This window comes from Spodoptera frugiperda, chromosome 12 (assembly GCF_023101765.2).
Source record: "Spodoptera frugiperda isolate SF20-4 chromosome 12, AGI-APGP_CSIRO_Sfru_2.0, whole genome shotgun sequence".
NCBI classification, from domain to species: Eukaryota; Metazoa; Arthropoda; class Insecta; order Lepidoptera; family Noctuidae; genus Spodoptera; species Spodoptera frugiperda.
The window spans coordinates 3,001,533-3,010,724 of record NC_064223.1 but is presented as its reverse complement, the minus strand read 5'-3'; positions in this window follow the sequence as shown (position 1 = coordinate 3,010,724).

Genomic DNA, 9,192 nt, shown 5'->3' with positions numbered 1-9,192 from the left:
TTTCAATTAAAAACTAAAAATACTTATTTACCTAAGAATATTAATCTATATTAGATTACCAGATTAAAATCAACCGACAAACTATACACAGGAAATCGTTCCAAACAATCATAAGACTATCTTAATATTATAATTAGATAATAATATAAAGGAAAATCGTTAGTTACCTTATCTACAAACGGAAGAAGAGATAAGTACCTAAGTACACATAGCTACGTATCAAGTCATACAAAAACCAGTATATCATAGTCTTCCTATGTATGAACTTTCCACTCATTCAAAGGTCAGTTTATATTGGTTCTTCATGGCACATAGCCATTTGTTGTGCATGTTGGATGTCTCTGGATGTGACCTACAAGTAATTTGGAGGTCGCATACGGAAGATGAGATCGCTTTGGAAAGTTAAACAGGTACACATAAAGCGCATAACATCCTCTTGGCAAGCGGACGAGGTATGGATGGCGGTTTGTAAACTTGTTTGTTTGTTTGTAAAATATAGTAGGTATATAAGTAATGTGGTTGCCTACTTTTCCTAGAATAAGGATTATTCTTAATGATTGTACTTTGACTTTTACATCTATCTGTAATTTGTTTTCTGTATAACAAAGTGTTGCTGAAAATCATAAATCGTTTGTTGAAACATTCAAAAATGTCCAAAGCAAGGCGGTGGGATATACTAGGCACATTTCCAGACTCCGTGCTACTACTGAGAAATTTTCGAAGAAGCCGAAAAAGTCCAGAAATCGATCCCGAGACCCCTTATCCGGCAGTCGCACTTCAGGCAGTACAATAAAAAAACAATTTTCCTTTAATTCGACAGATACAGAAAAAACTATCACACTACGATTCTGAGAAAAATATGATAAGATTTTAATTATATTAATTCCAAAAAATAATTAACGGATGCAGCAAATCAGTAGATAAAAAGAAAAACAATTTAATCAACTATTTACGTGTACATGCTTGTATGAATTCTCGAAGGTATTATCGCATTAAGATTAGTACGGAATGTTTTCTCAGACACCTCAATAAAATGTGTGTTTATCAACACTAAGGTGAAAGGGGCGTTCAGAAGGAGACAAACAATCCATTTATTTATTGCTGAGTGGTGCCATGTAATTTTTTATGGGTTTAGAGGCAAATAAGTAGGCGGATCACCTGATCCATGGACATCCGGAACACCAAAGGAGTTAAAAGAGCGTTGTGGGCATTTAATATGACTGCACTTTTTTTGCACAGTTGGCGCAACCATGCAACTATGGAACAACCCGGAGTGATCCACAAATTGTTGTTTCTGGATGTCATGTGTATGTTTGTAAACGCACCCATGACACAGGAGAAAATCCTAGTGTAGGTCAAGGTAAGGTGAGGCAAAAGGAAGTATTTTTTTCCAGAGAATATTTATGTGTAAATTCTGTTCAATATATTAAATTTCCTGTTCTTTGCGGAAGGAGTACTGCCTAAAAATGTACATAGGTACATTTATCCATCATATTTCTAGGTTAAAAACACCCATCATTATGATCAAAGGAAGTACACAATTTCGCATGACCTGTGTCTTTGACCGTGGCCGCTGGTTACGCTTACGCATCTTTGACGTTCACTTAAGCTTATTCTTGAACTTGATATGTCAACATAATGTACAATTGACTACAGGCCGGAGATAGTCGCGCGATCCCCGACGCAAAGCGTGTATCTTGGGGTTGAAAGAGTACCTACCTCGTGTTAAAATGATTTAAACCTAACACCTAAGTGCAGTTTTGTTCTTTCAGAAGAATAAAGGGTTTAAAGAATACTTCACTACCATTTATTTTCTCATCAAAATTCGCTGACGCTTTAAAAGAATGCAAGAACCCACGGTAACTCCTTCTTCGCAAATTATATTTTATTGCTATAGTTAAGATTATGACGTACTTTAGATTATCTCTGTTTAAACTACTATTGTTTTAAAACTCGATAAAAATAACATTACGTCTAAGATGACTGTACAGACTTACAGTCAGAATTTAGATACGTATCTCAGGTACTTTTCCAGTATTTAAGCTAGTTAGTCTGGTGACATTTAAACGTTTGCAAGTCCTTTGCTTTTCCACCAGAGATGTGCTATGGCACGTTGCTGTGGATACGTTTGGTATCCACGAATTATATTCATTGGTACACATAGCTTAGGACTGGTGTAAATTGACTCAACCAAGAATATTTTTTTATATAGAAAGATATAGAAAGAGCGTGCTATGGATGTGTGCCATGGATGGCTTCCCTTCTTCACATTTACTTTTTGATCGATTGGACAAAAAGCAGTAAAGGCAAAGGCATTTTTCATAGATTAATGATTTTAATTAAAATGTTAGTTTTAAACCAGTCGAGTAAACAATAACAATGAAGCAGTATAATTAAATAGTTTCCTTTACAAAAGAAATACCTAACTACACAAGTATCGTGAGTGACCCGGTTGTGGCCACTTTAAGAATTTTGTCTACTTTGAGGCTTTCTTAACTTATAGTGTTTGTTATCACGACCATATTTCTTGTAAAAAGTCATTTAACATGTATTAATCTTGCCTAAGAAAACCCTTTTTTTAAAGAACATCCAGTAAAAAAATAACTGTATAAAAAAGAAAAAAAAAAGGGAGTTTGTGCCATTTTTGGCCAGATTCGTGCCATTTCTGGCCACGGTCGTGTGCCAGTTCTGGCCATCAAAAAATACTATAAAAGTAATCAAAATTTATTAATTAAATTTGACATTTTAGAAACAATGGTTTAATTTAGTCTGGAAAATATGAAATATTATTACTTCACTTGAATTTAACTTACAAATAAAGAGATCAACATTTATATGACGTTGGTAAAAGCTGCAAAGTAAACTGACCTCCCTTTGTGTGAAGGCAATTTATTGCATCTCTGAAAATGAAAAATATGTGTTTGTTGATATGTAAAGCCAAGGAAAAATAATAAATAAATTACGATAAATGACTAGAAGTGGGGCGTTTATGTACAAAAGTTTTGGCCAGCCGTGTGGCCAAAGATGGAGAAATTCATAATTTTGTCTCCATTAGTGGCCACCTTCTAATAATCCCACTTCAGAAACATATGGCGACAAAATAACTTTAGTTCCCCTTAGACAATATATTCTTCATGTAGTATTAACATAAACATCCAAACAATAAGCAAAGATTAAAAAAATAAAAACCAAATCCTCACCCGCTCGCCTTAGCCTTTTTGTTAAGATCTTAACAATTTCACCCTCAACTAAAAAGAATGGGTTGTTGCATCGAAGTGAAGTTTGACACATCAAAGCTGCCAACGGTATCAGTGTCTCCAATATTCAATATTTTAAATACTGTACATAACAGAGTAATTTATTTGTCCATGCCTTAGTTATAAATATTTGAAGGCCCAAGTGGCCACAAAGGGGTCGATGGCCACAACCGGGTCACTTGCCCTACACATCTTGTTCACAAACTCATAATGTAAATGCAAGTCACGTAAACGCATTTAACTAGATTTTTATATAAAACTCATAAAATATAACATCCTGTTGTTTTAATAACATATTTTAATAACTACGCATCGTGCAAAATACTATTGTACTCATACTTATAGCGAAGTCTTACTACTTAACTTATACCAACTTTAGAAAATTTTGAATCTGCCATGAAATAAAATGAAATTGTTTTATTTTGTAAATAGGCTATAAAAGAGCACTTTCTCATGTCAAAATTATTATAATTCTTATTAAAATATCTAGATGAGGTCAGCACTTCCTAACGGACTACTTTGAGAAGAAATAACAAACCCAGAGGTCATTGTCACTTTTAATATGTCCCAACAAATTTTTCATACATTAACTTTACAATACAGACGATCCTAACTGTATGCTCCAGCGACGCCATCCAGTCATAATAACTACGGTACCAATCCGCTTTCTTCTACAAAATTGACGAATTGACCAAAAAGTCTTATATAAAACCTTTCCCTCCTAACTTACCTATACCATCATTCATTAAAAATGATGTTCAAGTAATTTTCCGATCGTTACTATTATCTAGACACAATATCATACCACGTTCTAATATTTCAATTAACTCCCTCACGACACCGACTACTTTTAATGACATAAAATAAATACTATCTGTCACTCACACACTCTCATTAGTCACATAACTACTAAGAAACCCCTTTGTCACGACTCGGAAAATTCTGCACCTTATGTATATGCAATTAAGTGCATTTTACTTAGATCGAAGATAATGACGAATCCATGATGTATGTGGAGTCCCCACGTGGCATTTCAATTAGTGTCTTAGTTTATTTGCATGGATGTTTGTTTCATTGATTTAGTAGTAAAGTCATTCTAACTTAGAGAAGTGTTAGGACTGGTTCTCTGTAATAATCCAATGTCAAAAGGTGTAATGTCCATTACACTATGTACTTGCAGCTAATTATGTACACACTCTCTTATGTATAAATATGTATTTTAAGACATAAGAGAGTATTTCTATGTAACAAGCCCGCCAAGTCCTTCCAAAATCGATACAATCATAAAAACACCGGAACACTGAAGTCCAGCGCGTTCCAGAGACATGAATAAGTCTTGGATCACGCAATGAAATAAATCAGAAGATATTATTAGAGGAGGACATAACAGAAATTATCATAATGACCTGTCTTGAGCTTCATGCTTCACCTCGCTTCACGTCATTCCAATGCCCGCCGCTTCTGCCAATATGTTGTTACGTCAGGTCTGGCGTGAGCCCCACGTTTTCTTAAGCCTTGAGGATTCCATTCCAAGGCATGCTTAGGTACCGGAATTGCAGACAACGTAGAAGGTTACCGGGGCTCCGGCTCAAAGCAGGTGAAGAAACGGGGTGGTACTATAATAATAACTTCTATGTAGTTTACCACTTTAGAAAAAATATCCACCATTTCATACCAGTATTTACATACATAGATGTGTACCACACCCATGTACTCATATTCTATGTGAAAATGTCAGATTGCAACTCGTTATAAAATCAAACAGATGAATATCTATTTAATAGTCAATGTTACATAAGTGTTGCAGGTGTGGTAAACGTGCTGTAGGAATAGCACATTTGTATCTAGTCTGTTTAGGCAAATAACTATCATCTAAAGGCTACCAATGAAAATTAATTTTCATTACTTTATTAGAAGTTTTTATTTAACAGAAGTGTTTTCTTACGATATAAAATAATTTATAATTTTAGACTTCATGTCAAGATTTGCTATTTTGAAGTCTAAAAAAACAATGGGTGGAACTCCACATAAATGGTAAGTACCTACTTTAATGGTGAAAAGCGCAAAATCGATTCAAAAAATGAGCTATGCGATACATTGTATCGTCACGCCCTTTATCCCCAAAGGGATCCACACCATCAAGATAATGTGGTCCGCATTAACAATGTACACCATTTTTTTAACCATTTATGTTATAAGTCCCATGTAATAGGAGGTGAGCCTATTGCCATATACTGGACACAATTCCAGATTCCGTGATAGTACTGAAAAACCCGAAAAAGCCCAGTAATCCTTTGCCCTCGGGAATCGAACCTGAGACCCCTCGTCCGGCAGTCGCACTTGCAACACCTCAACCAACGAGGCAGGACAGGACCAATTTTACGACCTCAAACCATATTAATTTTATTATTTGGGCAACACCGCAACATCATCCCTTCGACTATTTCATTAACGTCATGTCACGAATAACCAGATACAGAAAACAATATTTCCGTATCACTCAAGTGTAACTCTACAAACACATCAAGGTACAGGTGGGCGTTACGCAATGCGCGCGCGCAACTCATTACACATAATGTGTGAACATGTCCCGATGCTATCACAGCTCCAGTTACATTTCCAGGTTCTAACTGATCAGCCTCAGTCTATCTAGGTTATACTTCCAGGTAGTATGTGCTGTTAGGTCTTGTTTGGTTTAAGATAACCTAGGTTGTTCAATTTAGGTAAATTGGACTGGTTGTTGCTTTCTCTATCAGTTTGAAAATGGGTTCCTATTGAAACGGGCTTTTATCCAAAACATATGGAGGTTAAATTAGTAACCGTAGCCATAGGAATACAATAACTATATAAAATAATTTGATTAGAATAATTAATAAATTAGGTAGACATTATTTAGTACCCAATTAGTATTCTGTCACCCAATCTACCTTCAAAATTTCGAAGCTTTGAGCTTTTGCTTTGTTTCTAGAATTATTTGATATTTATTTTTATAAATTACAAAGTAATAATATTCAATTAAGTTAAAGAAGGTGAATAATATTGAAATAAAAATAAAACATGCAAAGTCTACTATTAAATCCAGATTTATATAGTTTACATCTACATAAGCCCGTGAGAAATATATTACTATAAGGTAAGGTTAAGATTATACGAAGTTATTAAAGTTTTATGTTTAAACAATGCGTTTGTTTACTCACAGTGCACTTTGTTAATAAGGTCATCACATTACAATATGACTTTCATAGACATGTTGAGTATCTTGAGGTAAATCTGTTCCTTATTTTGTTGGTCATGGCCGTTTCCGTGGAGTCATAGGCCTAGAACTTACGTAAATGGTTAGGTATCCTAACTATGTTGTTGAGATTTTATTATGTTATTGTGAAAGTTAAGTTGTTTACTTTTTATGATTCAATGGCTTTCGACCCAAATCTAAGGCCTTATTATCCGGTATAATTGGTCCTTAGATTCGGCAATGGAGAAAATAGGGGGAATTCCGCAATTTCCTCAATCCCCAACAATCCTGAAATTCCCAAAACGCAAAAGCCTGTTCTGGTGTTTCGGTTGTCCATGAGCGAAACAGATCGCTTATCATCAAGTGACCCGTCTGTTCATTTACCGGCCTATCCCATAAAAAAATAGCTGTCTCTAGCAAAGATTCTATCACTTTCACACATTACGTATGAACCTTATCTCAAAATTCTGATTCTAATAGTCAATCAGACTGCTTACAGAGAGACAGCTAGGTCATTGAACCGTATTAATATAATATATTGAGCTTAAAATTGTATTCATCCGACCGTTCGCTATTAACTATCTAGGTTTTCTAGAGCACTTGATATATTTTATCTGAGCTTTTACTCTCGGCGACCCAAATCTGGATTTCTATATAAAAATTACTGTATCCGATCATTGGCTCCTCTTTATCTATGTTTTAAGGTCGGAAGCTTTTACCAATATCAATTTAAACTGCTACTACTATCACTACTACTACAATTGGACGATTTTTTAGCAGAATTATTACTGAGCTGAACTGAGAAAGAATTACAACTGCAGAACTGAATGCGGAGAAAATTTATAAAGTTTTTATATTACGGTACCTAAATCACAAAACACTAATCCTTGTTCTTTGTTATTTTTATAAGCCTGGAGCAGAGAGACACAGACAAGGGAATTTCTCACGTTAAAATATCTACATATAAGTGCCCCCTACAATCTATCTAAGTACATAAATATATAGACATAAGTCATAATAAATATTAACAAACAAATACCTCATCTCTTTTAATACCTAATACCTACTTAGGTACAACATGATCACCTACATGACAATGCAAAAACAATTACGAGGAAACATGAAACAGAACAATTGTATTAAAACAATAAATTTAATATTTATATAAAATATGTAACAATAATATGTATATTGTATATAAGTCTTTGTTTGAAAGACACGTAATTGTTACCTACAGTGCAAAGCTTGCTTAGTTCCCTGAAACACTAATAAGTGGTTATGTTGGCGCCTATGTATACATAGGAAATACCTAGAATAATGTATATGAAATGATATTGTTTTAATAAGAAATATAACAAACAAGATGAGTGTTTCGTCCAGCTTTATTGGTTAGGTAGCCACAGATTTACTGACCACAAGGAATTCGGTTTACATAGTATAAGTATGACATTTGTAAATAATGCTAACTGAAATATTCAACAGTGTAGTATGTGGAACCTAACTGACGAAAAGTAAGTAAGTATAGAATGTTTGATACCTCTACCTACCCACAACTAGTCGTCTAGCTTCACATAAATGAGAGTGCGGCTTTGAAACCTACCAACAGCAATTACCAATGTGACATTTTCCGTGTTTTATGTAATTTCTAAAATTATTTAGGTATACACCACTGATAAACGGTGAAGGAAAACATCATGAGGAAACGTGAGCTTATAACTTCTAATTATAAGTTTGAAATCGCCTATTGCGTAAGCGTAGTGATCAATGCTCAATCCTTTTCCGTGTGAGAAGAGGTATTTGGTCAGCAGTGGCCATTTATAGGCTGTTAGTGATGATGACCTTCAAGGGAATGTGTAACAGTCACGATATTTTAAAATCTACTACAATATTGATAGAAAAGATTTACTTACGTAGGTAAGTTATTAGGCACCTTCTACTTACGATTTTTTATTAGTTAATCGGTAAATGATACAAATCAATTTTGTTGATGAGTGCCTACAAAATTCTTTGAAGACAGCAATAAATAGAATAAAAAACAATAGGTAATTTCAATTTATCTTCATCTTTATCTAATAAGTCCCTGCTGTTATCGCATGAATCGGCAGTTTTGTGAAAAATATCGAACTTTGTTTCTGATTAAGTAAATAATTTGGATTATACCTATTATATGTTGTATAGACATTTATCTAAAGGTTCAAAGTCGGTACATCGATATGGTCATTAGATTTATGATTTTGTGTTAAGTTCATTCGCACCCATCTGATAGTATAGATACTGTAGATATTATTAGGTAGGTACCTTTTCTACTCTCAATCTAAAACCTAACCTAAATCTAAACCTATTTTTTTATATTGTCACGTCTTTCATTCTCGAAGGTGCACCATGCACCATCCAGAGGTGCACATTATGGCACGTAATGCCACTGTACAATATACACCCACTTTTCACAATTTATGTTATAAGTCCTATGTAATATAGGTGGTGGGCCTATTGCCATATACCGGGCAAATTTTCAGACTCTGCGCTATTACTTAAATTTTCGAAAATCAAAAAAAAAGCGCAGCAATACTTCGCCCGACCCGGGAATCGAACCCGAGACCCCTTGCCCGGCAGTCTTGCAACCACTTGGCCAACGAGGCAGTCACCTAAACATACCTAACCTAGTGACATTTATTTATTTAATTCAAAAGTTACAACGGTAGA